Here is a 17,759-nt window from a genome sequence, read left to right as displayed (position 1 = left end):
TTGGGGGCTGTTTTTTTTTTCGTCTTCGCATCAACAGTTTAGTATCTTAACTCACCTTTTGAAATTGTCGCTTCAGTTTTTTTTTTAAACCCCTTTCTAAATCTCCCTATGTGTCACGCATTTTTGTTGCAGTCGTTGCTCATTTAAAAGCGCGGTTGACGTTACAACTATGGTGTTACGCCTCCGTGGAAATAAGAATTCAACTTTTGCTGCAACTCAAAAATAGAATTTCAATTTCTTTCATGTCATTTTCCCCAAATGACATTTCCATCCAATCCAGTTGGACAATTTTTTTCCTCTGTGCTTTCAGAACCTTGTTCTTTAAAAATAAAGAAATAAATAAATACAGTACAATAACACATTTTCTTCTCCTGGCTTCTCGTTGTGGCGTCATCCAACGTTCTAGTGGCGGCTGTGACAAATGTGAAAGACGGCGAGAAGCAATTGACATTCTCAACAACAATCGCAACTGAATTTTAGAGGCCAGCTCTTCAGTTTTGTGCCAACAGGCTTTTCAGAGTGAAAAACGGCTTCAAACTGTCTAAACAAAATAAGTGTGACATCACTCAAACACCTCCGATTGTCTCTGACAACAATGAAGCCAATTCGACACGGCCACATAAAGTGCACACATTTTACCACGGACATTACCGGTATATTGATTTTATTCAGCAGATGTTAGCCTGTCAGAAATACACCTTGGTCAAGCTAACACTCTTTTCCATGAATTGACTGCAAGTCAACAATCTTAAGTGCTAGCTGAAGCGCTGCGTAAGCTAGCTGACAGGATGGATAATGGCAGCGTGTCTGCCCTGACATCTTGTGCTAATCTTAGCATTCCACTAGCATGTCGTGGACCTTCGCTTAGCAATGTTATTCAGTTAGCAAGTCGACTGCGTACCGTACTCTTAAAAAAATACATTTTGATTCTTCTGGAAGATTTCTACTGGTATTGATACTTGACCGTGACAGGGTGGACATGTGAATTTTGACAACATCCAGCTACACAGACAGCGTGAACAAAATTACCAAAACACAAAGTGTAAATATTTTATTCTGTAATTAGCCACTATTTCATCCTCCAATGAAAAAGAAAAGACATCGTTCTTTTTGCGATGTCTCCGGGAATATCAGCGGGTTACTTAAAGTCGCATCAACCCATAACGGCAGGGTGGACTGCATTTTCAGGGACACATGCAAAGTGTTCAAGATGATGATGAAAATTGCTTGTTTTCATAAATACCTTTTTTTTGGGCAATAAAACCATAAAAATGTTGATTCGGCACCATTTGACCACTTATTACACATGTTGGAGTTAGCAGTGCAGTTTGTGGACAATTGCCAAAATAGCTTTCCATCCATTGAGGGAAAAAAAACTATTTTTTTTCTATGTGTGTGCAAATGTTTGGCCAATAATAACACCTCCGAGTCTCATTTTCCTGCTATGATTTCACACTTTGTAATTGTGATGGGGACACCAACGGCACTTTATTGTGATATTAACCCTTTCGTGCTCCCTGTCACCTGATAACATGATAAGCTGTCCACTGTAATAACTGCTGTAATAACCCTCAAAGGGTTAAGAAGTGTAAATTCACCCTAATTGTGACATATTTTCCTCTTCCTTCTACAGCTATCTGACGATTTGTATTTATTTATTTTTTCCAGTTCCTGATGGAAGTTTCACGTCACCTCTTGACCTCTTCACACCCAAGTGCCTCAATGTGGACGGCGTGGCGCCATTGCAAGCACAGTCTTGGAGGTTAACACAAGAGTACACCGCCGTGTAAGTGACCATGTTTCTACATTAATATGGTAATGCAAATTCTCCCACTGTGGCACTAACAAAGGATAATAATTGTATCCGGTGTTACGACATGACAAAGTGGGCGTCGACACATGCACAGGCAAAGCTCAAAAGTAGCCCCCAGCAGCTGTTTACTTCCTCGAATGGATACAGAGTCACCTAAATCAAATAAAGCATGTGCACGGACGCGTTTGTACATTGGGTAAAACACAAGAGGCGCACAACGATGACTGATGGCCCCTTTTTTTCACTGCGCGCTATCCACATTTCTATTAGCAAAAGTAGGCATACATTAAGACACATTATTAAAGACGTACGCTCATCCAGATTCATTCATTCATTATTCAGGTGCTCAATCAGTGGCTCTCAGTTTACACCAGGTACCGCATGAAAAAATACTTAGCTCACCACGTACCGTTATAATGACCGACATTACCATACAGTAGCATAGTAGGTCCAAGTGTTCAACCTCACAGTGCAGGGCTACCGGGTTTAATTCCAGCTTCGGCCTCCCTGTGTGGAGTTTGCATGTTCTCCTCGGGCATGTGTGGGTTTTCTCCTGGGTACTAGGGTTTCCTCCCACATTCCAAAAACATGCATGACAAGCTGATTGAACGCTCTAAATTGTCCCTCGGTGTAAGTGGGAGCGTGAATGGTTGTTCGTCTCTGTGTGCGATGCGATTTGCTGGCGACCGGTTCAGGGTGTCCCCCGCCTACTGCCCGAAGACAGCTAGGATATCCCGACCCTTGTATAAGGATAAGCGGATCGGAAAATGGATGGATGGATGAATTATTTACTTATTGGAAATGAACTAGTGTGAGCGTATCAATAAAGTTACGCCTCCTCTTGGCGCTTAATACCATATAGATGTGCTCTTGAGTCATTTGTAGTTCTTTTCGCTCACACATGGGAAATCCCATTTTAAAATATCCACGTGTATGTGTGTGAACATTGTCCGAAAAGACGCATAACACACCCGCTCTCACGCACACAAACGCGGAGAGCGTGCCAGCTGTTTGACAATCCCGTCCCGGCTGACCATGTGCTCTTGTTGCTTCCTGATGTCTCCATCAGCCTCACTTCACTGACTCATCGCACATCTTGTCTTTTCCTCACAGCCTCACTCCCTCCTCCACTCACATCAATAGCGGCTGATATCATTTGCAAGCACACATGCGCGCACACGCACATACACACACACACACACACACACACACACACACACTTCCTAGAATCAACACAATAATTGAAATATTTTCAACCTGATTAGGTCTGGCCTGCCGACTGGGTCGGTTGCTAGGGCTGTGCTCCCTGGTTGCTAAGGAGAGTAAATCAGTCGGCATTATTTGATTTCTGGGCCAGATATGAAACCGTTACCGCGGCGATTAAATGTTTCACAGCTTAGACACCTTGAGGGGGAAGGGGCTGGGGGGGGGGTGTGGAGGAAGAGAGATATTAAGTCGAGGAGGCAGGCAGGCAGGGAGGGAGGTAGGGAGAGAGGGGACGAGTGAAAGGAGAGTCTACAAAGAACGGTGAGATGGAAAGTGGGCCTCAGCCAAGGCCAAATGACCCAAATTTGAGATCAAACCTAATTGTAGAATGAACCGTCATCAATAAATCCATATACATGAAGAGAGAGAGAGAGAGAAAATAAATAATAAATAAATGAAGGACAGTGACAAAATTGCTCGACTTTACACTACAAGTGAAATAACGAGTTATCGATCCACACTGATTCAATTGCGCAACATGTGCTACCCTTTGAAATGATCTCCTGGTGGAGTTCATGCTAAACGCTAACGTGATCGCACACACCCGTGCGTACAAAAACAAGAGGCTAATTGCGATGGAAATGTTTTCTAGCACGTCCAAGTCTCACTTGGCTGTTCTTTACCCCCGACGTCTCGCAGGTTTGTGGATGCCCGTGTGTGTCTATGGGGGCCCTCGTGTGTGTGTGTGTGTGTGTGTGTGTGTGTGTGTGTGTGTGTGTGTGTGTGTGTGTGTGTGTGTGCGTGCTGCCGCGTTGTTTGCACCGTGTTGATAGAGAGATGTCTAGAGAGTCACGCCGAGGTCACCGGGAGCCACCTCCACATGGGAGTCGGCAAATGTTTCGAAAACACAAAGTGAGCTGAGCGGTCCCACTGGAACATGTTCTACGCACACGCACACGCACACACACACACACACACACACACACACACAATCGTTGAGTAGACTGTAAATGTGAAAGGTCCTGTTTTAATGGTTTCTAATTTCTTTATTCGTACAATTATGTTTATTGTTCACACAAAAATATGGTATTCGTGTTACAGCGAGAATGACGGAGTAACTTTCTGCGGGCCCACATTAATGCTCAAATCGCTGATCAGAGATTTAGCACAAGAGATAATTATCAATGGCGACAGAAGCATGAACTGACTAAATAGTGAAGCCACACTGAGCTGTGACACAATTTTCTGTGATATGTGTTTGAACTAAACATTCTTCATGCGCCTCCGGCGGCTGGCCTCGTCGGATAGGATGACGTGAGTAAGCGCTTGTGACTGAAATGGATTGAATCGGGCCCGCCTAGTTTGTCACAGAAACTGGCATCAGCAGGTTTTCTCCGGGTACTCCTCCTTCCTCCCGCAATCCCAAAAGGATCCGGTTAGGTTCACTGAAGACAATTCAGACAGGGCAGCCCACTTAGTGTGTATTTGTTTATTTATGAGGACAGTTAATAGAATTGTTTTCATAATATGCCAAAAAATGTTCCATCACATCAACGTACATATTTTTTTATATATAATTGTAGGTCTAGTAATTGCAGATTATATTTGAGGAAAAAGAATGTTTGCCTGTAAGTATTGTTGTATTGTCTATGTGCATTGCTCCACACTTTGTGTTGAAATCTTCGCTGATTCAAAGGGTTTTAAAACCACGACACTGATTTATTTGCCCGTCTATGGCGTTTTATATTGTTTGTTAGCATCAAACTAAACAGTCTGAAGGGAAAGCCATGATGTTGTTTCAAATACAAAATGAGTCGTTCTCTTTGTTTGATGTTTAGTTTGACAGTGAAGCATTCAACAACAGGAAGCCTGATTTTTTTTGGGGGGGGTTCACTCTACCAAACTGCTGCTTGTTGTGAAGTGAGTCAAGTTCACTGTCACCATACAGCGCAAGTCGGCTCACTTGTCTCTCAAGGCACCACTATACTGAAAAAAAGAGAGTTTTAAAAATATTCTAATACACTGCCATGGTTTGTCGCTCAAAAAAAGGTGTTCAAAGCGATGCGTGCCACACTTTTTAGCGAGCCGCTCAAAGCATCACTGCAAGTTTGCGGGTTAGAAAGAACCCCGCTCTAATTGCCTTACACCAGTCAATACGCCTGCAGTGTGCGCGCCTGTGTTTGTGTGGTCAATAAAGTGCGCGTTCGGAGGCAATTGGTTGTTTTTCCTCAGCTTGACGCGTTAAATGCATCCACGGCAGCACGGCTGCTGGCTAAACAGTATCGATTCCGTCCCGTTTTCAACTTCTTCTCTCATAACGAATCGTCGTTCGATCGCACACGCGGCCGAGCGAGCGAGGAGAGCCTCTTAAATTACGAGCCGGACGCAAATGTCCAAACGAGCGCCAACGCGGCCCAGAGTGGCCGTTAATGCCGTTTGTTGACAATTTGCGCTGATGACTGAAATGATTGGCACTCACGCCGTGGCTCTATTGTCTTCGCTTCCAGTCGACCGGCATTGGGGGTCAACCACGTTTTGATTGCTTTCATTTGGAGCAGCTTCAATTCCTCCCACGCCAGTGATGATTGTTCAAAGTGTGGCCATTATTGAAGCATCAAAGTGCTCGATGCTGCTAATTGACATTTTGGAATATCGAGCGGCAGTCTGTACGAGCGCGAACTGGAATTTGGCCATCTTGTCAGCCGCTCCACACGTTTGCAATTCTTAAATATCTTGCGGTTATTGACGGTTGATTTTGATTGTATTCTTAACAGACGGAGACTTGAACCCAGAACTCTCCACCGTGAGCCAGAAGTGCGCAACATTCATTCATTCGTTCATTTTCCGATCCGCTTATCCTCACAAAGGTCGCGGGGGTGCTGGAGCCTATCCCAGCAATCTTCGGGCAATAGGCGGGGGACACCCTGAACTGGTTGTCAGCCAATTGCAGGGCACACTCAGACTTTTAACCATCCACGCTCATACTCACACCTATGGATGATTTATCGTGTACAATCAGCCTGCCATGCATGTTTTTGGAATGTGGGAGGAAACCGGAGTGCACAGAGAACCCACGCAAGCTCGGGGAGAACATGCAAACTCCACACAGGGAGGCCGCAGCTGGACTTGAACTACTACCTCAGCGCTGGGAAGTCGACGCTGTAACCACTGGACCACCGGGAATCTGAGATCGTCACGTTATACAGGGGCGGCGCTAGCATTACTGACCACTGTCGGGCCACGCCAAGTCTCGTCGAAAATTTCGATGAATGTGATTCAATGACGCAGGTAAATTTGTTGCCGGTTCCACACGGACACATTACACAGAGACATTTGCATGCTCTGCCACCACACTTTGAGACTGAAGGAAACCGTGAAATATATTTTACATTTATATATATTTATATGGCCGAGAATTCACTGAATGTCATACCATCCACAGTCAGTGTACATGTAGTATATGTAATTAAATTTCCTTTTATAGAGACGTAAACCTTTAACGTTTTTCCAGCACCGGTTTTGACAAACTGCAGTTGACAAGTGAACAAACTGTAAAAGTATCATGTCAGCTTTATCTCATGACCCCCCGCCCCCACCACCCTCATCGTCTTCTCTTTCAAACCTCCACAAGCCCTCGTACACCCCATCCCGCCGCCCCCCCACCCCCCACGCCGCCCCACCGTTTAAGCGCCCATCCGCACGTCGCGGTGGACTCACATCTGGAAAGTCCATTTAGTTCTGCTTGAGTCTCAGGAAGTTTTCACACTTCATGACTCATTAACCCGCAGACCTCCCCAAGCTAGCGAGGGGGCACGGAGAGGATGGGGGCGTGGGGTGGGGGGGTGTGGTGGTTTATGCGGATGACGGGTTCGGGGGGAAAAGACAGGCGAGATAATGGCAGAAAGAGAGAAGGTTCAATTATTATCTTTGTCTCACGGATCGAACACCGTGGAGTAAAAATGATGAAGGTGTGAAGATGGCCAAGAAAAGCAGACAAGGATGAGGGGTGAGGAATTAAATACTGGATCGTGGGGGTGTGTGTGTGAATGTGTGTGCGTGTGTCTTTGTGGGAGTGTGCCCAACCCAGTGTGACTAAAGTGTCTGAAAGTGGAGCTTTTTCTTAATGAAACACTTTTCCCGGAGTGATAATTACACCAGCAGAAAAGCAAGGACACCTCCTGTCAATGTGTGAAATTTTGTTTACTAAAATACAAATTCCCCCTCCCCCCTTCCCCACTGGATGTATATACTTGTGTGTGTGTGTGTGTGTGTGTGTGTGTGTGTGTGTGTGTGTGTGTGTGTGTGGCATTCGAATCACTACTTCATAATCAGCCCAATAAGTGCGAGCAGCCCTCGTCCCCAACGCGTCGCTGCATTTCCTGTCAGCTGACGCGTCGAGCTTATTGTACATCCCGGCCGTCCATTTCCCATCACAAATTTTATTAACTTCTTTGAACAGATACCTTTTTTTTTGTTTTGTTTTCTAACCCCCTCCCCCATCCACGCGCTCACAGCAGCCCCTCAGCCGATTGCAATCTTTTTGGCAAAGGGAGGAAGGACAGCCTTTCATTGCATGTCACAGTGGCTTGAAAACCCCTCGCCGAGGGGGTTGGATCGAAGATAAGCCGTGACAGAGCAAAAGCTCAGATACTGAAAGCAAGAAATGGGGGAAAAAAAATGTCCATTGGTGATTGCACAAATGCAACAAAAGATACCTGTGTCTTTAATAGAATTTGTCTGAATCCTCGTTGTTTTTTGTTTTGTTTTGTTTTTTACACCCACAGGCGTTTTATTTAAACAAATCCGAGCAGCAGAACAATTCAATTATTCGGCGTGGCTGTAATAAAAGCTTCACCGTGCATTACGCGTCATCTTCCCCGAATTCAAATTTTACAATTTAACAGTCAAGGCCTTTCCCATTACGTCTCGACACACCGCGTTACAATTTTTAGGGGTAAAGGTTTATTGAATTAATAGCAAGAGAATTCTTGTCGGAGGAGCCGGCGCGAGTGGGGATTAGTGAGCGCGACCATGAAAAAGTTTCAGCTGCCGGTGCGTTTATAATCAACTGTTGGCAAACACACTGGCATCTGGCCGAGGAAGTCTTCCATTTCAGACTTTTTTTTTCTTTTATGGGATTTTTTTTTATTTTTTGCAAATATGGGATTCTTCTTTTTCTCGAGGAGTGACTTTTCCAAGTTAAGTTTTCAACTGTCTGGTTCTACAAAACAGGTCGGCGTATGCGCAGCTCTAAAACTCTTCTGCCTCTCTGGGATTTCGTAACATGTCATTTTCATTGACAGAAATGATATATATATCGTGACAGAAATGAAATGATTTCACAAATCCATCCCATTGCATGCAACATTTCAGCAAAAGTACCTGGAATAAAGCTGCTAAACGATATGTTTTTGGGGTTTAGCTATATTCGTTTTTAGCAGATGGCCCTCGTAACTCATGTTACTGGAAAATAGTTCGGATGGAAGTGTATTCTTGTGCTCAACCTTTTGTATGATTTGTTACGGAAGCATTACTTTGAAATGTAGTCGTTTGTTTATTGGAACATGCGCGAACCACATGCGTGATGTAAAGGCCGCTAAGTCAGCCCTGCAAACTATTACCTCAAGTTGGACACAAGTAGCAGTGTGGCAGACGGTGAACGATTGTTAAAAAAAAAAAAAAAAGCTTGTTGCAACTCCCAGTTGAAGTTTACTGCCAAACTAAACATCAAACAAAGAGAATTCTTCTTTGTGTTTGTGTCTGTGTTTCGGTATTATACTGTCCCCTGGTGGCCAAGGGGTGCACAACAAAAACATCTCAAAAATTGGTTAATTCTTTTTTTCTATTTCATCGCATCATTAGAATTAGAATCGTTGTGGTCATTGCCTTGTGTGTTTTTAAAAAGCACAATCATTTTGAGTGTTATTTTACTTAAAAAATAAAAAATAAAATTTGTTATTGTTTTGGGGTGGTGGGCAATGACCAATCAACATCATTTGAATTCATTGCAATGATAAAAATAATCAAACTATTTACATTTTCGATAGTTTTAGCCCCGTTTGATCCAGTTGCAGTAGGAACAAAAACATCTTCAATATTATTTGGAACATTCGTGATGGCCATAATTGTCTTTATAACGACAGCCATTAACACATTAGGATGCACAAGCACAACATTTTTTTTTTCTTTTTTAAATGAGTACCAGAATTACCCAAGCTAATAATGGTCATAATCCTACACGATCACCTATAATTTAGGCACATCTCCCCGATATAATTATAAACCGGCGTTAATCATTGTATCGGTGCTCTTTTGATTCCACCAGCAGGACTTATTAAAGGCCACTCTTTGCTAATTAGCTCCATGCTGGCTTTCACGTGAAATGCGCTCAGCCATTGTTGTGGAGTGCACGTTATCCAGCAGCGGCAGCAGTAACCACTAAAGCACAAGAGACACTTGATGTTTCCGCGCCATGTCAACACTGTGTTCATGCAGGGTGGCGGGGGCTGGGGAAGTGGTGGGGGGCTTCCTTTATTGATGTTATTCTGCGTTGGTGTGCAACATTAGCATGCATAACATGTTGACATTTTCCTCAGATGTAATGTCCTGAGTCATCAGCATGTGAATGAGTCTGTTTCTTTTCTTTCCAATGCGTGACTGACGCAGTAAATTGAACCCCCATTCATCATAGTGGTTACGTTCCATTGGTAAAAACCTGTGCTCCAAAGAGACCATATTTATTTATTTATTTTTAAGTATTACATGTATCTTGTAGGCGGCCCGGTAGTCCAGTGGTTAGCACGTCGACTTCACAGTGCAGAGGTACCGGGTTCGATTCCAGCTCCGGCCTCCCTGTGTGGAGTTTGCATGTTCTCCCCGGGCCTGCGTGGGTTTTCTCCGGGTGCTCCGGTTTCCTCCCACATTCCAAAAATATGCACGGCAGGCTGATTGAACACTCTAAATTGTCCCGAGGTGTGAGTGAGAGTGCGAATGGTTGTTCGTCTCTGTGTGCCCTGCGATTGGCTGGCAACTGATCCAGGGTGTCCCCCGCCTACTGCCCGAAGACGGCTGGGATAGGCTCCAGCACCCCCCGCGACCCTAGTGAGGATTAAGCGGTTCAGAAAATGGATGGATGGATGTATCTTGTATGGTGCACCTGCAATTTGGTGAGAGAAACTAGGCTAGACTATATAGCAAGTAAAACCAGGTCTAAGTTGTGGTACAGGTTGTGTAACTTGATTTTGGTGGATTTGTTTCAGGCACATGTAGGCAGATTTTGCGCTCCGCTGATATGTGCTGTGGATGTCATCGTATTTTATTCATAAATATGAGAACAGAGTGCAAATGCACTCTGAATCCGAGTAGAACTAGGGGGCTGCAAGTCGAAGGGCCCTACTTTTGTGTCCAGGGCTCAAAGCGCAATCTAACTGTGGGCATGGGTGGAGTTTTATTACTTTTGGTATATTGCTTGACGAGGGCAGAGGACTTTGCGTCATTGCCGGATTGAACGAAATCGACTCCCGGCCCATCGAAGCAGCTCCCCTCATTCCCTTTAACGCATTCATGCACCCTGTAACCTGATAACACGAGAAGCTGTCCATGAAAGGCCTCAAATCAGGTTGGTCGCAGCACACACATTGTTTGACGTTGCGGAAGCAGAAATTAACTCGCTAGGGTAGATTTGGTACGCAGAACTGCAATATGTCGACTCGTAGATGTTGTAGACAGCTACGCATGTGATGTGAGCAATTGGAGACCATCTTGTCCCGATCGTGCGTCCATGTGTGAAACCGTTTGCCTGTCTGTAATTGCATGACAACACCTGCGCCGCTACTTAGACCTGCTTTTGCGGGGACGACACCCAGAGCTGGTCGTATTGATATTTATGTTTCCTACCTTGTAAAATCAATGTTGACAATTGTGAACAATCGAACTGTCTTGTTATTTCAGAAGGTGTATCCAACTGCTAAGCTTTCACATTAATCAGTACCCACAAGGTACAGCAGTCTTCAGTTTCAAAAAGTACGCATGACCTGTGATTGGCTGGGAGATGCTTCAGCTCCCTAATGAGCACGAGCACGATAGAAAATGGACGCCTGAACATTTTGACGGGATTCTTGGCTGCTAATCACTCGCTGAGTGTCTTGTGTCACACTTTGTTTTTATTTGTTGCTTGTGTCGTACGTTTGATTCCTTGGTGGGAGGCTCGGCGGGTGGCGTGTGTCTGACACCTCTTTGCTTCCGTTAACCTCAATCAGATGGTTGCGAACCTCCGCGGAACACCTGCTCTCCCGATGTGCATCCAAATCTGTGAGGCCGAATCGATTGGGCCACCTCGGGGGATGGCACGACGGGCCCGCGTCGAGGTGAGGGGGCGGGGGGGGGGGGGGGTGCGGTTGAGCGCTGGGCGCGGCGGTCTTCGTCTGCCAGCCTCATTCTTCATGCTTCTTTTAAGAGAGACGTGCGGGCGAAATAACACCTGCTCATTAGGAGCACGGCGCCTCCTGGCTAATTCATTGTGGACTGTCACGATCTTGTGTACGACCCCCGGGAAACACATAAATCACATGCCGAACCGAGCGGTCGAGCGGCCGGCTTCGTGCCCCCAACGCCGCTGATTTATCAAGCAAATTACTGCGAGTCCTCCTCGGCCCAAACACTTTGCAGAGGAAATCACCGACTAACCCCTGAGCCAACCGATTTATTGAAAAACTGCTTCCCCCCCCCCATTACCCCCCCCCCCCACCAGCCCAACATCCCTCAGCCCACACTCACCCAACCTCCTCCACCATCTCTTCCCGTGCCACTCCACTCATCTTTCACCGACTTAATTAAAATCCATCCCGTTGGCTCGTTGGCATTTATTACAACCAGCGGGCTAATGAAACAAAGACAACGACAAACCCAAAGCTGCTTTGTGCCAGTAAACATTTTACAGCACTTGCCCCTCCTCCCCGCACACACACTTAAATATAAGGCCTTCCGACCGTAGTGACATTTAAACAAGGTTTAAGGTAAGGGAGGGTAAGACGACGAGTTTGCGTTAGTCAATTATATGAACCACAAAAGCAGGGAAGAAAAACAAACAGATATAAGGGAAGCCCGATGGGGGGTGGGGGCCGCACTCATTACATGACATTGAGTTTTCTTGGCTCAAAACTCAATCAATGAGATGTTTAGTGCCGCATGAAGATGAGCGAATAAGCATATATTCTGTCATATTTTACAACGCATATTAACAAATGTGCGTTATAAACTGTTTGGGGCGCACTGCAGTTTGGTGCCTTCATCTGAATAGGAGCGTCTGCAGAAGGGTTTTTAAAAAAGAATGTGGATAATAATTGATCCCTATTGATATTTCCTGATGTGCATAGGCTCTTCGGTTTACGACAGAGTTCCGTTCCCATGGCGTCCACCTCAGCCGAATTTGTACCTTCGTCGAAACTCGTCACCAGGCTTTATAATTGTTTTGGATTTTTCATTAAAGTTGGTTTTCATCTCGTTTTGACCTTTTTTTTAATTATTGAAAGTAATTTTTATTTTATTTGTTTTTATCCTTTTTAATTTTTCAAAAACATGACATTTTAATTCATTTTTATTAGTTTTAGTATTCGTTTTTTTTCTAAATATGTGGACTCTTTGTCGTATAGAAGAAAAAAGATCACTTGGTGTTATTTAATAAAGTAAAGCAAACTAGAATTGTCAAACAAGTATTTTACCTTTCTTCTTCTGGACGCTAGTAATACAAAAAATAAATTTTGTATATAAAATTACAAAAACAATTAATTTATATACAAAAGTAATTTTGTATATAAATTAATATATATATTATTTATATATATATAATATAAAATAAATATATATAAATATATATTTCAACTGAAGCTAGTATATGATTTAATTCATCAAGATGAAAACAAAGCTTTAGTTATATTTATAAAAGGCAGATGAAGAATCAGTCAGTTTTTGTGTTTTTACAAGGATTATTATTGTATTTTATGAACGACAATGACTTTTCAATTTTAGCCACCAGAGACACTTTGATTGGTGCTGAATCAAGTTGAGTATAACAGCGTCCACAACGTCTCAAACGGCTGACAGTGACCTTTTTAGAATTCGCCGACTTCAGCGCATCTGCGAAGTTACCAACACCGGTTCTAACCTGCCTCTGCTTCCATTTAGACGGTGTGCTGTGCTGGATTTGTGCTATAAAATAGAGCCCTTAGTTTTATGGTATGACACGGATGACGAAGTCACGCTACCAACATAGAAGCCACGGATAACACTGACTTGCTAACGGTGCATATGGCGTGCAGTGCGCATCTCTCGTGCATGTCAGCGAGGGGCGCGGCATTAGTCAGCATCTTGATTTTGTGTTTCCGGTAGCGTTTGAGGTCAAATCATATAACTTGGGTGTGTGGCTTTGTTGTATTTCATTGAAAAGGGAATCAACAGCCATACCGTACAGAGCATTGTGAGGCTTAGTTTGTTGTCGCTGCTGTTCAACACGAGTGTAACCACGCTGGCTCACTGTGGGCCTTAATTGACTCTTCGGCTTGGGATGGAGTGGGGGGGGGATGATGAAGAGTCGCAGAGCTTCTCAGATTGGCCATGATACTTAAAGTGCAAATGTGTCTGTATTGAATAAGCAAAACAACAACTCAATTATTGGTCTAACTGCCGAGACGGGAGGTCTAAATGACATTGTAGTCGGGGGTTCTTGGCAGTCACTGGACTCTCTCTCTCTCTCTCTCTCTCTCTCCCTCGCTTACTTCCTCTTGAGGTTTGGAAATGGCGGAAGGGGGTGGGGGGGATGCGAGGGGTGTACCGCATGGAGGAAGGCGCTAAATTAGCTGGCTGATCCGCGCTCATTGCCGCATACACATCCCCCTATTACCGCCGCCCGGGCGCCGCTTAATATTCCGGGCATGGTGGTGCGCGGCTAGATTGCAGATTTATCAAATGGGAAAATGAATGTATGATGATCAGTTAAATTGAAAATCAGCGCTCGGGTGACAGACCGCGCTGACACCTCGGTAATTAGAAAGAAAAATGATGGCGTCCGAATGCATAATAGAGCAAAAACAATTTACGCCATACCCCCCCGTCCCCTACACACACACACACATACCCCAACGTCCTCCTTCAACGCTGCAATGACGGCGTGCTCAAATTGAAAATTTCACCCAGGTTGAAATTGAATTCATAAAAGGTGAAGCATGCGGGACGCAGCGGGGTGGGGGTGGGTGGGGGGTCACTTCCACTCCTGGCATGGCGTGTTAGCGGCCTCCGAAAACTGAGCCAATAAAGTGGATGTCCAAAGTCAAAGGGGATTGTCTGTCTTGCTCCAACATTGCAACAATGACAGACAACGTCAAGCATGTCAATTACGGCGTCTGCCGATTGTAGCAGGCATCCATTTTCTTCTTTTGTCTCCTAAAGAGAGACAAATGAGGTACTTTTTTGCAATCTAATCATTCCCAATACAAAAAGCCTACAAGTGCTACAAAAAGCCACCTTTGGTTAAGTTACTTTTTTTTTCTTTTTTGGGGGCAGGGTGCGAAAGTGATTCTAACTGGTTGACATTCTTAAGTTAATGTTAACTTATTTCTTTTTCTTAGGATCTCCTGTCAGATTTTACAGTGTGTAAGCAGTATAACTCATTTCATTCATAAGTCACATGTTTCCCTTTCGAGAAGCTTAATTTTATATCATGAAAAAGAACCAATTTCTCTAAACGGACAGATCTTTTAATTTGATCATTTTCTTTATTTAAAAGCATGAAAAGATCACGTTACGTAGCCTATGTCATGTGTTTAAATTTGAAAAAAAAAAACACGTTCTATGTCCACTTCTTTCATTATAAGGGATTTTTTTTTTAAAGGAACCCCCACTGCAAAGCATTCTTAGCTATAAGGAGCAGATCAAAACCGACATTTTCTAATTAATCGTCCTCTTGAAACTAACCGATTAAAGCAAATAAAAGCGCAGATTTCACCGGAATGAAGGATTTAATGTGATTGTTTCGGTCGAAGGGGATGTTTCCCGAGGCCTTATGGGAAAATAATGTCCTTATGAATTAAATAATAGGGTTATTACTTTCATTGATTTTAGCTGTCTGGGAATTTAGTGTTGAGCTCGGGTCTTAACCCATCCTCCATCCCCCTCCTCCTCCTTCGTCCTCATCCTCCTCCTCCTCTTCCTCGCGTCTAATTATTTTCCTCTAAGCCGCCCTGCTTCCTGCAGCGCAAACAGCGCACTCGCCGGGCGAAAATTATGTAAATATTATTAAAGGGACTCGGGCGCGGAAATTCATTTTTAGCTCGGGCTCTGCGGAGCAAAGCCTGCCGTCCCTCGGATCCTGCGTCAATTTATTTGCAAATAAAGCGAGTGCTGTGACCGGGAGGGATCAGGGATATTTAGGCGCCCTGTCAACACGGCCTTCGATGCGCGCACGCTGGCCAGAATTAATGCTTTTAATAATTGGGATTTCACTTTCCAAGGGACTGGGGTGGCGTTTATAAGAGCATAATCTAAACATGCGGGGATTTTTTTGTTTGGTTTTTTTTCTTCCTGTGGTCCTTATGAAGGTTGAACCCATTTTTGCGAAACTCCAGTTGTTGTCGTTGCGACTTTTGGCTTGTCTTGTCAGGCAACTCCAAAAATATAATTTCATGCACCCTTAAAAGATGATTAATTTCAGGTGATTGCATTTTTTGGCAGGGGAGGAAAAAAAAAAACGATGGATGTAGCAAAATACAAATCCCACCATGCATTGCGATAACTGTACGTTGCTTCCTCTGCTTGCAGGAACACTTTTTACACTCAGTTGAAACCATTTTAAGGTAACTAGATGAAAAGAGTCAAACGGCAACTCTAAAACTAGATTGTTGAAAATGTTAGTTAGCGAGACTTAGCTTGTGTTAGCTCACTAAGCGAAAGTGCTCACCAGTTAAAGTAGAATTTTTTTTCCATTTTAATCTATTTTAGCGAAGCCCAAGCACCCTGAGAATGTTTAATTATAGTTGGAATTGTACTTAGTTTTTTTTTTTTTTAACTTTTTTTGGGCCAGGATTTTTTTGCCAAATGTTTGAAAATGAAATTTGCAATGTTGCTGTTGTTGTTCGTTTCAAATGCTATTTTTAAATTTAAAAAAAAGTTGAAATTTAGTCTTTTCACTTCATTATTTTCCCCAAATCTAAAGCAGTGGTTCTTAAACTGGATTCGGTGAATTGGTCTCAGGGGTTCGATGGAGCCTCTGCCATGGAGGTTAAGACACACCCGCCTCAACGTGTCAATTAGTTACGACACGCTCGCTTGGCCATCACCGGCTGCAGATGATCACATGACATTGCTTGTCCAATCAGTGCTGTGGGAAATTTTGTTCGCTCAGTGGTCCACATGTGACTGTCGTGATAGTAAGTCGTAAATTTTTAAAAACTTGTACTTATGTCTTGAAATGTTATGTACTTTTTTGATGTTCTTAAGAAATGTGTTTTTTTAATATACCTTGAATTTGTAAAAAGTCATATTTTTGTTTTTCACGGATGAAGGCTTCGGTGAACGTGCATATGAACTTGTTGGGTTCTCAACCACTGGTCTAAAGTTTATGATTGGAATTTTTACTTTGATGAATTATGCAAAAAATATGCAGTTTTAATGTCATTTATTCCATGCATGTGTCTAAGTTTGTTACATTTCGTTTCAAAGTTACCATTATTATAAGAAGTGGCTTTGTTTGTCTCAGATCTACTTCCTCATGTACTCATCCAAAAATGGGCCTATAGCCTAAAATCTGGTTCAAACATCTTTCTTTAGTTTGAGCCTCCCAAAATATAAAAAGATATTAAGGTGGGCCCTCACTCCCCCCCCCCCCCCCCCCCCTCCACGAATCTTTATCTGGCTCACTCCCATAGGGCCCCACAATAACAACAAATGACAAGGGGCTCCGGTGCCTTTTGTGAGGGAGGAGGAGCGGGGTGGCGGGACGCAAGGCAGCACGCCTGTCCTATTATGTGCGACACATGATCAATAGGGCGATAAGGCAGCGACATCAATATAAGCGACAGAACAATGAGGGATATCATCGAACATCTATCTTAATATAGCCGGCTACAAGGGCTGCCTGACAAGCGCGCCAGCTCATGAAAATTCCGCCCCACGAATCACACACTACTCCCCCCCCCATCCCACCCCCAACCCCTCCCTCGTACGCTCAATAGTCTATGCGCACACACGCGTGCAGGCTGCCAGGCGCGCGCACGAGTGCCGTGCAGCTGGCTATTATTCCCCCATTTCAATTTGACACCCCTGCCTTTCATGCTAATTCTATTATTGTAGGAAGTTTATGTGATTCCATATCACTAGAAATCACTAATGTCTAATAACCCTTTGGGCTGAGGAGAGGGTTGGGGGGCGGGGGGGGGGGGGGGTGAAGGAGGAGGAAAGGGGAGCTGCCTGGAGACCCTGCAGCAGCCAGTGGGAAAATAATTACTTTCATATCAAAACTCAGCAGGAGGCGCAGGGTCCTATAGCCGGCGGCCACTAACCTCATTCCAGGCCGGCCTTTTCAAATGAATAAATTTGTTAAAGCAATAAATACAAACAGCCAGACGGTGGTGAGAGAGTGGGGGCGGAGGGCTAGGGGTTGGATTTATCTGCTCTAACGCCCACAACGGACTACAACAGAGGTGTCAAAGTCAAGGCCCCGGGGCCAGATCTGGCCCCGCCACATCATTTT

At 44.1% G+C, this 17,759-nt stretch overlaps 1 long non-coding RNA gene across 2 annotated transcripts in view; it reads left to right on the top strand.

The window, feature by feature from the left end:
• The window catches only part of LOC127613281 (uncharacterized), a 29,098-nt gene extending 16,220 nt beyond the window's left edge, over positions 1–12,878 (top strand). Inside the window, exons 3-4 of one of the 2 annotated variants that reach the window (XR_007966135.1) lie at positions 1,669–1,786; positions 11,278–12,878. This is a non-coding gene — a long non-coding RNA (uncharacterized LOC127613281). Of the gene's footprint in view, positions 1–1,668; positions 3,219–11,277 lie in introns of those variants that run through there. The other variant, XR_007966134.1, reaches the window with a different exon arrangement.
• The last annotated feature ends 4,881 nt before the right edge of the window (positions 12,879–17,759 follow it).

Source organism: Hippocampus zosterae, chromosome 13 (genome assembly GCF_025434085.1).
Source record: "Hippocampus zosterae strain Florida chromosome 13, ASM2543408v3, whole genome shotgun sequence".
Classification (NCBI taxonomy): domain Eukaryota; kingdom Metazoa; phylum Chordata; class Actinopteri; order Syngnathiformes; family Syngnathidae; genus Hippocampus; species Hippocampus zosterae.
Note: the sequence above shows the minus strand (reverse complement) of the source record. Positions and strands in the feature narration are given on the sequence as shown.